Source organism: Xenopus tropicalis, chromosome 1 (genome assembly GCF_000004195.4).
Source record: "Xenopus tropicalis strain Nigerian chromosome 1, UCB_Xtro_10.0, whole genome shotgun sequence".
In the NCBI taxonomy this organism is placed as follows: Eukaryota; Metazoa; Chordata; class Amphibia; order Anura; family Pipidae; genus Xenopus; species Xenopus tropicalis.
The window spans coordinates 73,025,872-73,041,185 of NC_030677.2; the positions used below are offsets into that span (position 1 = coordinate 73,025,872).

General features: G+C 40.9%; 1 pseudogene; it reads left to right on the top strand.

The window, feature by feature from the left end:
• Positions 1 to 8,600: 8,600 nt before the first annotated feature.
• On the top strand, positions 8,601 to 9,331 carry LOC108645705 (annotated as a pseudogene).
• The last annotated feature ends 5,983 nt before the right edge of the window (positions 9,332 to 15,314 follow it).

Genomic DNA, 15,314 nt, shown 5'->3' on the forward strand with positions numbered 1-15,314 from the left:
ACTCCAGAATTTCTTTGCATTGATCCATTGACTGGATTATGCTACTACGCCTTTTATATTTACCATATTGAGGTGTTAAACAAAATCCACACCTTTTTAATGAGCTGCTTGTAATTGATTATTTCTACAAACTTTTTAATTCATGTACAGGAGCAATAACAGAGATCTGATACTAGATTGTACGATGCAAAATACACTACATACCCAAATGTATCCAGACAATTTGTCTAAAATGATATGCCCTCTGTAAGAACACTCACTGGTGAATTCCAATCTATTTTTGAAAGCTACAAGAACTATTTGTAGGGAGAGTGGGGTGTTAGAGGTAATTAGAGGCAAACAACCCATGTGTAATGCCAAGTGCTAACTGGAGTGGTGCAAATTTTACCATTTGACTCTGGAACATATATAAAATGGCATTTTTCCATCTGGCAGAAAAAAATTCTGGGTTTGGCAAATGCCCGGAGAACACTATATTTCAAGGGTCCTTAAACTTTTTAAACAGGGGTCCAGTGGTTGGGGGGCCGGACTATAGATTGTAAAAAAAAAATCAACGAATTCCCATGCACACTGCACAAATCTTATTTCTAGTGCAAAAAAACAAGAGCATTACAATATTTAAAATGAAGAACAATTTTGTTCTTTATGATATGAAAAAAATCACAGTGAGTATGTTAATATTTAAGTGTTTCTTATTTATTGGCCAGATTATAGTTTCACAAGGTTGTAAACCTAAGCGAAACCAAACTGTTTGGGTCAAAACTGAACAGGTGGTAACCTAGTTCGGGTTTAGTCCAATTTGAGGACTGTAAAAGGGGCAAGCATTGCCTTGGCATGGGTATGTCACAGATGTGTTTGGGCATGACCAAGCCAGACCAGGGGCATGATCAAGCACGCTCAGTTAGTAAGCCCTATTCTACTTACTGGGCAAGACCACCACTAGAACGCATAATTGTAATCATTTGTTAAAGTTTGGCTAGTGTAAGGAATGCATGGGTGCTTCCTACTTTAGTGATAGTGCCCCCAGCAATGTGGATGTGCATAGCCATTTCATGAGACCAAGTGCCCACCTGTTTGCTCAGAAGAGTGGAGCATACACAATAATAAAAAGTAGCACACCCACAATCAGACAGTCAGGCACCCTCCATGGTCTTACCTAGTGACGCGATAGGGCAAATCAGATACTAGCTAGGGAGGAGGCAGCAAGGGCGGCAGGCCGGGTAAATGGCCACGGGGGGCCGTATCCGGCCCGCGGACCGTAGTTTGAGGACCCCTGCTATATTTCATGATGCACTGTTGCATGCTGATAGTATGCTGTTAGTAAAATTTGGTGGAGGAAAAATGGTCTAGGGCTCATTTCCATGATATGGGCAAGGTCACTGATTCCCTTCATATTAAACCTTAATGTTACAGCATACAATCACATTCCTGACAATTCTGTACTTGTTACAAAGTGACAACATTACTACTATTTGCTCTTTCAGCAGTATATTAATCCCATGCACAAAGTGAGGAATTGGTTTGCTGAGATGGAAGTGGAGGAAATTGAGTGGCTTGCACAGAGCCCTGACCTCAACTGAACACCTGTGGGTTGAACTGGAGATGCCAATTTCAAGCCAGGCTTGACTGCCCAACATCAGTGCCAACATCACTAATTCTGTTGGAGGTGAATAGCAGCAAACCCCACTAACAATGTCCCAACATCTAGTGGAAAGCCTTCCCAGAAGAGTATAGGCTGTTATATTAGCAAAAGGGGACCCTTGGTTTTGGAAATGAGATGTTGGACATGAACATCTTGAGATCTGACTTTTTTGAGTGTTAGGAGCAGGGAAAAAAACACACAAATACAGGGTGAATATACAAAATCCATGCAGGGAATACCTAGATCAGAACTGAACTCAGGACCCCAGAGCTAAAAAAAACCAAAGCAACAGCACTAACCCCTCAACCATCACAATTCATATAAACTGCACAGTATATGTGTTTAGCCACATAGTTTTTCTGTCATTAATATGAGCCCATATAACAAATGCTATCAAAAGTACCGATACCTAGGTTAATCGCATGCACTGTGTAGCTAATGCATCAGAAAACACACGCATAACTTAATCTTAAGTGACTTTTTTTGTTTTGCAATTCAATTTTAATGACACTTATTTCTGCGGTTCCTTTAAAGCTGATGCACATAAAGGGTTTGTTATGTGCTTTCTGCGTGCTGTCAAATTCTTCTTCTTTTTTTTTTTTTTTACAACACCAAGGCCAGATTTCAGGAAACGTGACCTGCATCACATGGGGCTTAATCAATGCCAGTGTGATCTCTCTGCAACGCATGCGACAGGGGCATGATGTATCATCTCCTAAATCATGTGACGGAGCAGAAAAAAAATGGCACATAGGACTCAGGGTTAAAAGGATAAGCAATGGTTTCAAGCAAGGTTGTCTATGTGTAAATCTATTCACTTCCACAGCTCATTTCCTTGCCATTCTACAGTAAGGCATCCGGAGCACAGAAAAAAACAGGTATGCCTTTGTGTGCAGGGAGCATGTAAAAAGTCCCTTTTAGTTGGGGGGCAAAAACATGCATTTACTTTCCGTGGAAGCAGACAAGCCTAAATCCCTGCTGAGCAGCGGGGAAGAAAGAGATGAGCTGTCTAGAAAACATTTTCTATCTTTTTATAATGCTAAAAAAAAAAAAAATCCTTGAATTGCATTGTGCATTGCAATGCAAGGATCCAGGAGAGTAAGAGCACATCAGGGCATTGAGGGAAAGCTTAATGTGTTCTCATTAGTGAACGATGGGGGTGGGGAGGAAATAGACAGGCAAGGGAGGAAAAGGAGGATAGAGGAGGGGTAGAATTACTGAGGGTAGAGCAGAGAGATGGACCACTCTGGGAAGCATTAGGATTTTGTGCTTTCTCACTTCTATTCCCTCAGTCCCTCAGCTTTACATGCCTCTTTCACAGACAGTTCAGTAAAATACCTCCCAAGTCTCATGTAAAGGGAGCTGTGTTGTGCAGAGCCGCTTGCCATTTAACAATTTCCTTGCATTTTTTTTTATTTATAGGATTTTTATAGACAAGGTTCAATTCTGCTGCATGCAGTGAGCGCTTGGAGGAATGATTAACCCCAGCAGGACCAATTGATATTGCCAGATATATCTTCCTAAACTGGAATCTGAGAAGGGGAGAGTTAAAATATTGGTGCATATACTGCCCAATTTAGCTGGCACTTCATAAGTGGCATCTAGTTTTGAAGGGAAAATATACCCATTCCACAGCTCATCTTCATTTCCTGCTGTTCTGATCATAACAATAGAAAGGTGGCCACCCCTCATACAGTACCTATCTGCTCAGCCTGTGGGTCCCATCACATTTATACTGCGTAGAATTGGTCAATATATGGCCTTTACTCTGCCTAAAATAAGACAGGAACTCCAAACTTCTGTTTTCATCTTTCAACTTCTGCTTCCCTAATGAAAAAGTAACTTTCTATGGGTACATTATCCTGGTGGGATGCATGCCTGGATTTCCTAAGTAACAACTTTTGGAAAGAAAATTTCTCATAAAAATGGTCATCCTTTTTATTGATTGATGAAAGTTCACCCTTTTGATTGTTAGCTCTTTTTAACAGCGCCTTTTTGTTATTATTGTAGGTCCCCATGTTATTAATTATTGTGTAATGTAACTTGCTAGCCCTATAGAAATAAATAAGGTTGATGATGATGATGATGAAAGCATATAGATTTGTATTTATTTTATAGTGAATGGGGTTTGTTAATTTATGTACTGTTGGACCATGACTGTTTTTAATTCACTAGTTATTAAATACATCTCTTCTGCTTGAGATTTTAGCAGATCTAGCCATTTTACAATACTAATATACAGTAAACTGAAATATTTTTATAGACTTGTAATGGCACCCTCATAGAGCACAACCAGACTTTTTGTACAGTTTACTGTATATATATATTTTTTCTTTAAATCATAAAAGATTTGCTTTAAATATCATTGCCTGGTGTTGCTTCTGATATAGCAGCCCTTTCACAAATCAGGCATTACAGTAACATTTCCAGAAGTTCTGCCAGAGCAGTTCTGATAGGAATGATGGATTAGATGTGGAAAGCAGAAGACACTGAAAAGCATAAAAGGCTCTCTGAGACATACATAGACACTTGAGAGAGCAGAAAGCAACAATGGAGCCAAACAAAGACTTAATACAGCACAAAGTTACAAGGAGAAACCTGAGATGGTAAAGGCCCAGTGAGTCAAAGGTTTCATATATCTTTTAATAATGAGTTCTTATCACATTTGTTAGTTGGGCTTCTGTGTGACACAGAGAGAGTAAAACAATTCTGCTAAAGACCCAGAGGTGCTTTACCTCATTCTGCGGCCAATTTGCAAATGTCTATACTTTCTTACAAAGTCATAATCTTAAAGATTGAGGGACACATGCTTTTTGACTGTTTGTAGGGTTTTTTTTATCATTGTAGTTCTACAACAGCTGTACTGCTAGTGGTTGAACATCCCAGCAATTATTACACAGATTTATAATAGGTAAATGAATGGTTTAACAGAAGCTCCCCTAAGGAGGAGGTCTATCACAAATGGCCTACTTGCCCTAGCCTGTGCTCCATCCTAGAATGTTCATATAGGTAAGGCACATGTAAAGATTATTATTATTATTAACATTTATTTATAAAGCGCCAACATATTCCGCAGCGCTATACAATAAGTGGGTTTCATACATTGGACATACAGAGTAACATATAAAGCAATCAATAACCGATACAAGAGGTGAAGAGGGCCCTGCCCAAAAGAGCTTACAATCTACAATGACATGTTCCTAATGATGGTGCACTACATCGGCGTCTAGTAAGATTACATGAATAATAAGTGTAGGGGTTTACCAAAAATAGGCCCTTAGGACAGACACCCCTAGGATAGGCCACAGGGTGGTGCTAGTTAACAGGGACACTGGGATGACTGGGTTCTAAATAGTTAACAGGGAGTTTTGCCTGTAGTTCGGGTTATGGCCACAGGGTGGTGCATAGGCCCATATAAGGGGATGCAGCCATGTGCTGAGGGTTCAGACATTTTGGGGACCAGTCAGGAGTACCCCAGGTACAGCTTAGTGATAGAAGTTTGGTAATAGATCACTCCAGGAGTGATATGTAGGACACCAGAGGTTAGAATGGGCAGACATGGCCCCTCCAGGAGTGGTAGTGAGGTTAAGACCTCCCAGCATTACATCTGCTGGAGTGCAGGGCCACAAGTGGCTAGGTAGGTGGAACAGTTCACCGCTAGTCCAGGAGCCCAGCTTTGAGGGCGCTTAGGCGAGATTACCGGTGTGGGTCCCTGTGGTGAGGCTTCTAGCGTGAGTACCGGGGAGGGCTCCAAGAGGGGGTGCCTCCTGGCGCGAGATCACCTAGAAGGGAGCACGTGGCGTGAGTACCGTAAGTGATCCAACAGAAAAAGGGTCTCAATGAGTAGTAAGGAGATATGCCCTGCATGCTGTATAAATAATATGTGCCACTCCTGGAGAGGACTCTGCCTCAAATAAACCGTTGCATCTATTTCACATACAATACTGTGTCTGCTGTATCTGAATATCTATCCAGCCCAGAGGACCACTACCAAGCTGGTAAGGAATAGCCCCAGGGGGGTATATCAACCAGGAGTAAGTGGGTCCCAAGAGGGGCATAGCAATCCTATTCGTTTCCCAGGGGGTGGATTATAGTTCCACAAGAACATCCCTGGGTGGAGGCACGCCTTTAAGGGGAGAAATCCCTGTAAACCCCCATAGTAAGCGGGGGCTCAGGACTCTAGCGCCACTGTAGCGCCAAAGATAGAGAAATCAGCAGGTAGTGCCACAGAATCTGCAAAAGTGGGCTACATGAGCTATTAATAGATTTGAATTATGTGCCCTGTAAGAAACAGTTGTATCTATGATAAACCAATTTTGTCACATATATGTAGAAATGCCATATGGGAAGAGACAGGAAGGTAGCCGAGTACAAGCTGAGATCAGGAGCAGAGATGTAGAATAACCAAGCCAAGAACCTTTCTATTTTGTGAACTGGTAACCAGCTAAGTGTGCTTGTGAGGTTAGTTACAAAAAAACTTAAAATTAAGTGTAATGTTTTGCCTGTCTGGTTCTTTTTCTTGTCATGACCTTCAAGTACATTGTTTGAAAGTACTAAGGAGGTTATATAATAAGTGCCGCTAAGTTTGCCCTGGAGCCGTAACCCATAGCATTGCTATCCCCCCCCCCACTCCAATGTTGGAGGGGTTTCTTTAATGTTATGAGGACATACCATTTTTCCCAGAAAAATTGGAAAAGCACAGTGGTGCAGTGATTATCATTGCAGCACTGGCCCTAGGTTTGAATCTAGCCAGGGCAGTATCTGAAAGGTGTGCTTATCTTCTTATGATTCCTTAGGTTTCCTCTGGATATTATGGTTTCTTCCCATACCCCACATACTGTACCTACACACTGGCTTACTAGCTCCTTATAAAAGTGACCATTGTGCATAATAGAGATCTAGCCCCCATCTCCAGGTCAAAATGGCAGTAATGGAATTTGGATTGAAATTTATAACACTTACTTCACACAAAGGTCATTTAATGAGGGCATGTACAGTGTATATACATGCAACTAATTCAAAATACTGTTTTTGCACACTTTTGGAAAATGTAGGGTTTATGCTGCATCAATGATGGGACATAGTAACACCCACCCACTATCCATTATTCTTCATTAGGATAGCATGATCTAGGGCAAAGCTGTTCATGCAAAGGCATATGGGAGATGTGAGGCTCATGAAACCTATATGATTATACTCAGATATCAATCCCGTATGCTAATTCACCTCCCACAACTAATTCTTTGCACCAGCCAACCAAACCTGTTCACTGAGTTAACTATAATTTTCTGCATATATATATATATATATATACAAAAAATGGGAAGCACACCCCAATGATGTGATACCTAGGTGCCAGAGCGAGGAATCAAAATACAATATAGGTTGTCAGCACTCATAGGTTTTAAGTAATAAAGCACAAAAAGGCTTTTTGTGCTTTATTACTTAAAACCTATGAGTGCTGACAACCTATAGTGTACAGGTATATACATATATATATATATACACACACAGAGATGGATCCTGTTATTCAGAGTACTCAGGACCTGGGGTTTTCCAGATAACAAAGACCCCTTTGTTTAATTTTGATCTCCATACCTTAAGTCTACTAAAGAAAAATATAAATTAAACCCAACTGGGTTTAAAAAAAGCAGAGTCATTTAAAGCTCTTATTGCCAGGTTAAGAACTTCATTGTGTAGATATAAAGCAAGGCAACAGAATATTTCCTATTCGCTATAGCCACCAAACAATAGTCATTTTTAAAAAATATTTATTTTGATTTTCAGTTTATGCTCTACACCTTGTTTTCCCTTCCGTTTTTTGTACTATTATTATAAACTTCATTTATGCTGCATTTTAAGTTCCCAGAAGTGCTGTAAACTATGTTCAGGTCTTGATTTTGACCTTCTAATGTACAACGAGACATCACACATAAAATTGCTTTTTCACTGATGGCGCTTTAATTGTATTCGCTCTGCCGACTCATGCAGATGAAAGTGTAATTGTGTGGCAGGTAAATTGATTGCAATTAACCTGTGGACTTGTCCTCAGGCTGGGGTCTTCCACCTTCTGATCTTAACGAGCTATCACCAGGGGTTTAATATATTGCGGATGAACGCATACATCACAAATAGGGACCTTATACATAATAGGATAACGTATATAAATCATGTAGGAAAACACGCATCCTGCAGCAATGATGAAATTATGAATGAAGCCCATTAATCATAAGATTAGACCTGAATCGTATCACGCAATATAAATTATACAGTGGAATGGCATTTCGAAAGCATCCCTGAATAAGTAAATGATATTGCCTTGCATTGGATGCCAAATTAAATGCTAGAATGTTTAATATCAGAATAATATATTTAAATAGAAGGGGGGCAATTATATCAAGGTTCATGTTCAACTGTTCCTGAGGTTAAATGGTAGGAAAGCATTTTTTGTGGGCAGCATGGAATTTATGGGTGTTGTTTAAAAGCAGTCAATAGGCTGTTGCCCATCCTGAGAACCAACTTTTAATGCAGCATTGTATTCGTGAGGGGATGGTGAGGAAGGGGGACCCCAATATTTATAGAATGGGAAACCTTCCTTCTAAATCTCTTAGGACATAGCAGGTAATCTTTTTAATTCTGTATCTTTACTTATTGTAATGTGTGTCCTGCCTTTTTGCAATTGTACTGTATTGTTACAATGTACAGCGCTTCGTATACTAGCAGCACTATAAAAATAGTCATTCATACAAAGACAAAACTTAGAGAGAGCAGATAATAGTGTATTAAATGCAAGACTTCCAAATCTTATCCAATTTTCTCATCTCTGTATCTGTTTGCAGGTTTGTTGTTTACAGACTTTATCGACTTATCTGCCTTCCCATACTTACCGTATATACTCAAAATGTGCTGAAAAATTAACCCTCGGCTTATACTCGAGTTATACTCGCAGGAGCGCGGGATGGGAGGGGAGAGAGCAGAGACCCGGGGCCACCTGCTCTGTGACCTGCGCTGGGCTCCTTTCTCCCGCCACGGACCCTGGTCTGGCTCTCCCGCCGGGCCCTCTCCCCACAAGGCCGGGCTGCAGCTACAGGAAAGCCTGGAACCGGCCGTGCGATTGGATTGGATGTGATAGTGTGGGTCCTAGTGCTGGAGGATCACCGCGGGATGGGAGGGGAGAGAGCAGAGAGACCGTGCGATTGGATCGGAGGTGATAGTGTGGGTCCTAGTGCTGGGGGATCGCTGCGGGAGCGCAGGATGGGAGGGGAGAGAGCAGAGACCCGGGGCCGCCTGTTCTGTGACCTGCGCTGGGCTCCTTTCTCCTGCCACGTACCCTGGTCTGGCTCTTGCCCCGCCGGGCCCTCTCCCCATCAGGCCGGGCTGCAGCTACAGGAAAGCCTGGAACCGGCTGTGCAATTGGATCACTACCCCCGAGCAGAGGTGATAGTGTGGGTCCTAGTGCTGGAGGACCGCGGCTCTGCGCTGCCTGCGCCCGTGTCCTGTGCCTCTCTGGCTTTGGCCGACGCTGGAATAGAGATGTTTAACCTGGCGCTCGGATGTGGGCTAAGCTGCAGCCCTGGTGGGGAGCTTCTGCTGGATCCGGATGATGAGGAGGCTGGAAGGGGGGGAACCATGAGCCTGAGCCTCTTGCCAACCCTTAATCAGGTCAGTGCTTGGGCATGTGGGGATTAGTGTGGGGCACACCAGCTCTGCACCCCTTTGCTTTCCCTCATCCTACTAGTACAGCCACTAATCTTCCCATGTGTCAGTGCCCTAAAGGACAATGCTATACTGAGAAATTACCACCATCAAGATTTGCTGCTCATTGGGTGGGTGCTATGCCATTGTTCTGAGAGGGCAGTTATCCAGACCTTTCTGGTCAGGCACCATTGCAGCTCATAGGCTGCTGCTGAAAAATTAACCCTACAATAGTACAATAGTATTAATTATAACCATCCCCCCTGTATCTAACACCAGTGTCCCTTCCCTATAAGTGTATACATACTGAATGTGACTATTTAAGACTCCCCTGATTGTGTATATATATATATATATATATATATGAGTGTAAATATATCAAATTGGCTCCCGCGCGTCAGTCTCAATAATCTGAAATTGATTTAATGATTGAATAACCCTAGGCTTATACTCGAGTCAATAGGCTTTTCCAATTTTCTTAGGTAAAATTAGGTACCTCGGCTTATACTCAGATCGGCTTATACTCGAGTATATACTGTATTTATTTTCTAATACCCCAACCTTTATTCTTTTTTTATCCTTGCATTGGATAAAAAATTGTAGGGCAGATGGTGAGCACAAGAACCCGTTGTAGCCTGTGGGAGGGTGAAAGCCAATGCACCTCCATATTCCCGACCCACATAAATACTTTGCAAAGTGCAGAATGATGTTTTCGGTGGGGAAGCTCCAGGAGCACAGAGATCCACACCAATTTATCTAGACTGCAAAGCACAAAAACCATGGTGGATGCTGCACAAAAATTTCACAGCACCAGTCATGACAGAAATAACTCACATTTATAGAATTTCTACCAAAGTGCATGACCTTGCACCTATAAACAATGAACCTCATTTTCCATTTTGCTTCCCAGCTCTCTAGCTTTGTCAATTCTATCAACAAAGTGGTATCATACTGCATGGAACTTCTAGTTTTGCACAATTTAGTATCATCAACAGAAATAGAAACAGTAATTTTAATGCCCAACTGCAGTTTATTAAAGGAGAAGGAAAGGCTAATAAAGAGTTAATCTCAAGCTGCAGGCATACCTTCAGTTGTCTCAATAGTGCCCTTAAGTCTCCCCATATTTCACATGTTCAGATGATCAGAAGCCAAACAGGAAGAAAAAATGCTGAGCTGTGTAAAGAAAATTCCCATAATGCCTCACTCCTGCATCAAGACCAGTGTACATGCTCAGTTAGTTAGACTATGAGGAGGCTTCCTGCTGATTGGCTCAGATCCACATTCCTAAGGGGAGAGAGAGTTCTTTGCATTCTTGAGGTAGGGGGGAGCAGGAGAGGGGAGAGAGATGAATGTCTCAGGCACAGGAAAACAGATACAACAAATCTTTTGACAAAGAACTCAGTGCAGCGTTTCTGTGAGTGCTTATAGACCTTTCTGATAAAGCTTACTTAGTTTTTACCTTTCTTTCTCCTTTAATAGAGGGCAAATGACAGACCCCTGCTGTACTCCACTAATAACACTGGTGTGGTACTGTGTCAAATGCTTAAAGGGGTTGTTCAACTTTACATTAACTTTTAGACAAACTGCGATTGGTCTTAATTTTTTATGGGTTTTTTTTCAGATATTTAGCGTTTTGTTCAGCAGCTCTCCAGTTGGAGTTAGACTATATGATTGCTAGGGCCTTGTTTATCAAGGCAACTGGGCATTGGTTTATAGAAAGATAATTAATAAAATGTAACAATAACAATACAATTGTAAGCTCACATAGAAATAGTTTTTTAGCTGCAGGGGTCAGACCCCCTTTTGATCACATCCACTGCCATCACAGAGTCGAGGGTTCTTCTCACCACTTTATAAAAGGCAATTAATAGCTAATGTTTGCAAAACTTCAGTAATGCTGATGTTGATTTGATGGAGTGACTCACTACTAAGGTTTATTTATAAACACCAGACAAATTTGCACCTGGCCAGTAGCCAGTGGCAACCAATCAGATATTTGCTTTTATTGTTCTACCTGCAGCAAGCTAAATAAGTCTAATCACTGCTATGGGTTACTACCCAAGTGCACATTCGCCCAGTGTTTATAACTGAGCCCCCATTGATGTCTTTATTAAAAAGTCCCAGTTTGTTTAATACCAATTTGTGCCCAATAGTATGTGTGTGGGTGTGTGGGAGAAGAGTTAATTATGCTATATACACTCCTCTAAACCTGAAGACCTAGACTGATTGTATAGGGTCCAGTGTTAGAATGTTACCCTATTACCCAATTGTTTCCGTTACTATAACCTAGCAGCAGAAAAGTTTGCTAGTCAGAATTACCAGTACTGAAGGAAACAGATTCTCAGAAGTCTCCAATGAAACCTAATGCACAGCATGTTGTTCTACTGTATCTAGGAAAAGAGGGAAGAAAGCATCTAATTAGAAGGGAGGAGGAAGAATCAATTTTAATAGACTCATTTTGCCTCTCTTAGTACCTTGAGCAATAGCCCTTCCAACAACAATAGCTGTTAACAAAAATGCTGAAGGGAACCTTTTGTTAATAGTGGTTTTACTTTTCCTGAGCCTTTTGTCAATTTAAAATGCAGCTCTTGCTTTATAATCCTATACAGAAGTATCTTGATACAGAATATGGTCTTAGGGAAAAGGTGAATAACAGACTTTTGAAAGCAATTAGAAATAGGCATAATTATAACTCTTTTTGCATTGGCACGCGGGCATACATAGACAGGCTTTTTATTGTTGCATAAAGTTCTAGGGGCGGCCATCAGATCAGGTTCAACCACCGGCTGGAATTTCAAGATTAAACAATTTGTCTCTATTGGTCTCAGAACACAATGTTATGTTACAGCCCATAGCTGTTTATAAAAGCAGTTTTAGCAGGTCTCGGCCATTTGTACGTGTGTGTGTATTTGCATTCCCAATTAAACAACTGATCCTTGATTCTGGATATACACTTGAATCTGTAGCAAACATTTTATCTAATCACATAAGAGTTCAAAAGGCATATTCCCATCTGAATGAAAAGTATTTACTGTTGCCAGGAAATAATGCTTAATACTATGTAAAATTGATCATAGTGTATATAAATATATTAAGGACCAGACCTCAATATGTTGTAAAAAACACTAAGTTTGCCCAGTAGGAGTAACCAATAGCAAACAATACGATGTTTGCTTTTAAAGAGCTGACCAGTAAATGCTTCCTGCTGATTGGTTGTTCTGGGTTACTGCTCCTTGGCAAGCTGTCTTTTATTATATAACTCTATTTGATAGTTAAATGAAAACTATAACCCCCAATAATGTAAGTCTCTATAAAATATATAACATAAACCAGCTCATATGTAAAACCCTGCTTAATCTAAATAAACCATTTTCATAAACCATTTTCACTTTTTTTTTTCTATCAGTATGTGCCATTGGGTAATCCTAAATAGAAAATATGATTCACGGTGCACACAAACAAACCAAGAGCACACATACATGCTAGGCCACATCAGCCAATCAATGGGCAGAGTTCTGCCTTTTACTCCCACACTACTTCCTGTTACAGTTAGAGCTGCATTATTTCTGGTCATGTGATCTCTGAGGGAGCACACAGCCCATCACTAAATGGCGGATCAAGGGAAAAGATGTAAAAGGGCAATATTTACTGATATATTTTACAGTTTGGCAAGATTCTTTAATAGTTCACTTCACATAATATAAACTGGCTGTTGGTAAAGTATTCATTCTGGGGGTATAGATTCCTTTAAACTCCTGAGGTGAATAGACATAACATTATAATTTTTTAACTGTATATAGCAATGCAGAATCTAGACTAGGCTTCACTGACCATCTAATATGCTACTACTGTTTTGAAAGTTTTCCCATATGTATGAGACATGATAAAATCTTGAAAGTATAAATAAAATGTTTTTAATGTGATTTATGTTTCTAATGGTGTTCATGCTCTTTATATCACACTACATTCAGCAAAGTACAATTGAGTCCGAATACAAAATCTTATTTTTTCTAAGTTTTAGAACTGTGCGTATTTTTTGCAATTTTTTTTCGTTAATTTGCACAACTTTTTCGTACTTTGCAACAATTTGTGCAACAAAATCGTATTTGTCGCAACAATTGCAAAAGTTTCGGTTTCATTCAAGCTTCGGTATCGTGACTTTCCTTGGGCCAGGTTGGAGCTGCAGAGTGCCATTGAGTCTTATGGGAGGCTTCCAAAATCATGCACTGAAGTCAGAAAGGTTTTTGCGCCGTTTACGATCGTTCGGATACAAACATTTTGTGACTATTGCAAATGAAAGAATTTTGTGACATCAGAAATAATCAGATTTCACGATTCGGATTCGTACCTTAGTGAATCTGGCCCTATCTATTAGGCTGCTTGGCCACACTTATCCTGGTCTTACATAGAGTAATAGAGAGAATAGAGTTATAAACAACAGAGGGAGAAAAGAAGATATCAGCATTTGACGTTCCAGACTGTGAGACAATGGCAACTTAGGCAAGGCTAAAATTGTAAATTCATCCTGTATCATCTTTATAAAAGCTGTGGGAAGAAAGCAAAATAAACTAATATATGCATTCAAATCGTTTTATTTTATTAGACAAACTCAAAAGAAAGTGACACTTTGAATTCCCCCCTAGTCTGGGACACAACATTGCTTATAAGAAAATACAATAATATGTAAATCACAGTATATTAGTAAAAGAAAAATGTTCTAAATGATAACTCACAAAGTATAAAGTGTGGTCCAGGTGCAGAAAAAGGATCAGAAAACCATATATCAACAGCAAAAAGGAGGCACTCTAAAAACCAAGTGACCTCCATAGTTACAACATTGCTCATAGCAACAAGCTAGAAAGAGGTAAACCTTGCATGTTATGCCTTGTGCACTTACCGTATATACTCGAGTATAAGCCGAGTTTTTCAGCCCTAAAAATGTGCTTAAAAAGTCACCCTCGGCTTATACTCGGGTATATGGCTGACACAGGTGACATTCGGCGCTCTCTGACACTACTGACATTGGCGCGCACCCCCCCTAAATTGACCCGCCCCCCCACTGCTGCGTCCTTGTCACACCTGCCAGCTGAGAGAGAAGACGCAGCGGGTAGCGATTCTGGGAGCAGAAGGATTCAAGCCCTGACAGAAACTGCAAGGAGTTATTTGGTATGTTCTCTCCTGGGGGCTCCGATTTCTAAAGAATTACCGTCAGCTCAGTTGCCAGGTTACCAGACGCCTGCAAGTAAACGATCTACTTTCATGCGCTACTCTCTACCAAGCTTTGTTTCGGTTAACATTTTGAAAATAGCGAGTCTGTAATAAGTTTAGCGCTCAATGAATGGTGGATGTGATTGGCCACAGACTAGCTCTAGAATGTCTATGATTGGCTTAGGCGCGGGCTCTGGCATAGTACCGCCATATTGGCTCCTCCCGCTGTTGGTTGCTTGACATTTTGTGTACCGTGTCGCATAACTGTCATTGTGCTTACCGACGGTCCCTCCTTTGATTTATACCGCCAGTGCAGCCGCTCTTACCTGCTTCTGCGCAAACCAGTTAGTGAGGCTTTGTTTAAACCCGAGGTACTGAGCACACAAGTGGCAGGACCCATGCTGAAGTGCAGATAACAGGTATGTCGAGACACCAGCCGGCTTTTATATCTGTACATGCCAGTATTTCGCGTTATATATCTACAATGCATAATGCAAGGCTGTATACACCTCTTGATCAAGCATTTTAATCCGTTTTCTTGTTTAAGGGGAACTGTGACTTTTTTGTCATCTCTTCCATTTAAAGGGCAAATATACCCTACAAAATGAGAATTGTACTGCATTTCAATACTGCCCCCCCGCAGCGGTACTGGGAGTGGTACTGGGAAATGACATAATGGAAAACTACATACCTTACCCTCGGCTTATACTCGAGTTAATAAGTTTTTCCAGTTTTCTTAGGTAAAATTTGGTACCTCGGCTTATATTCG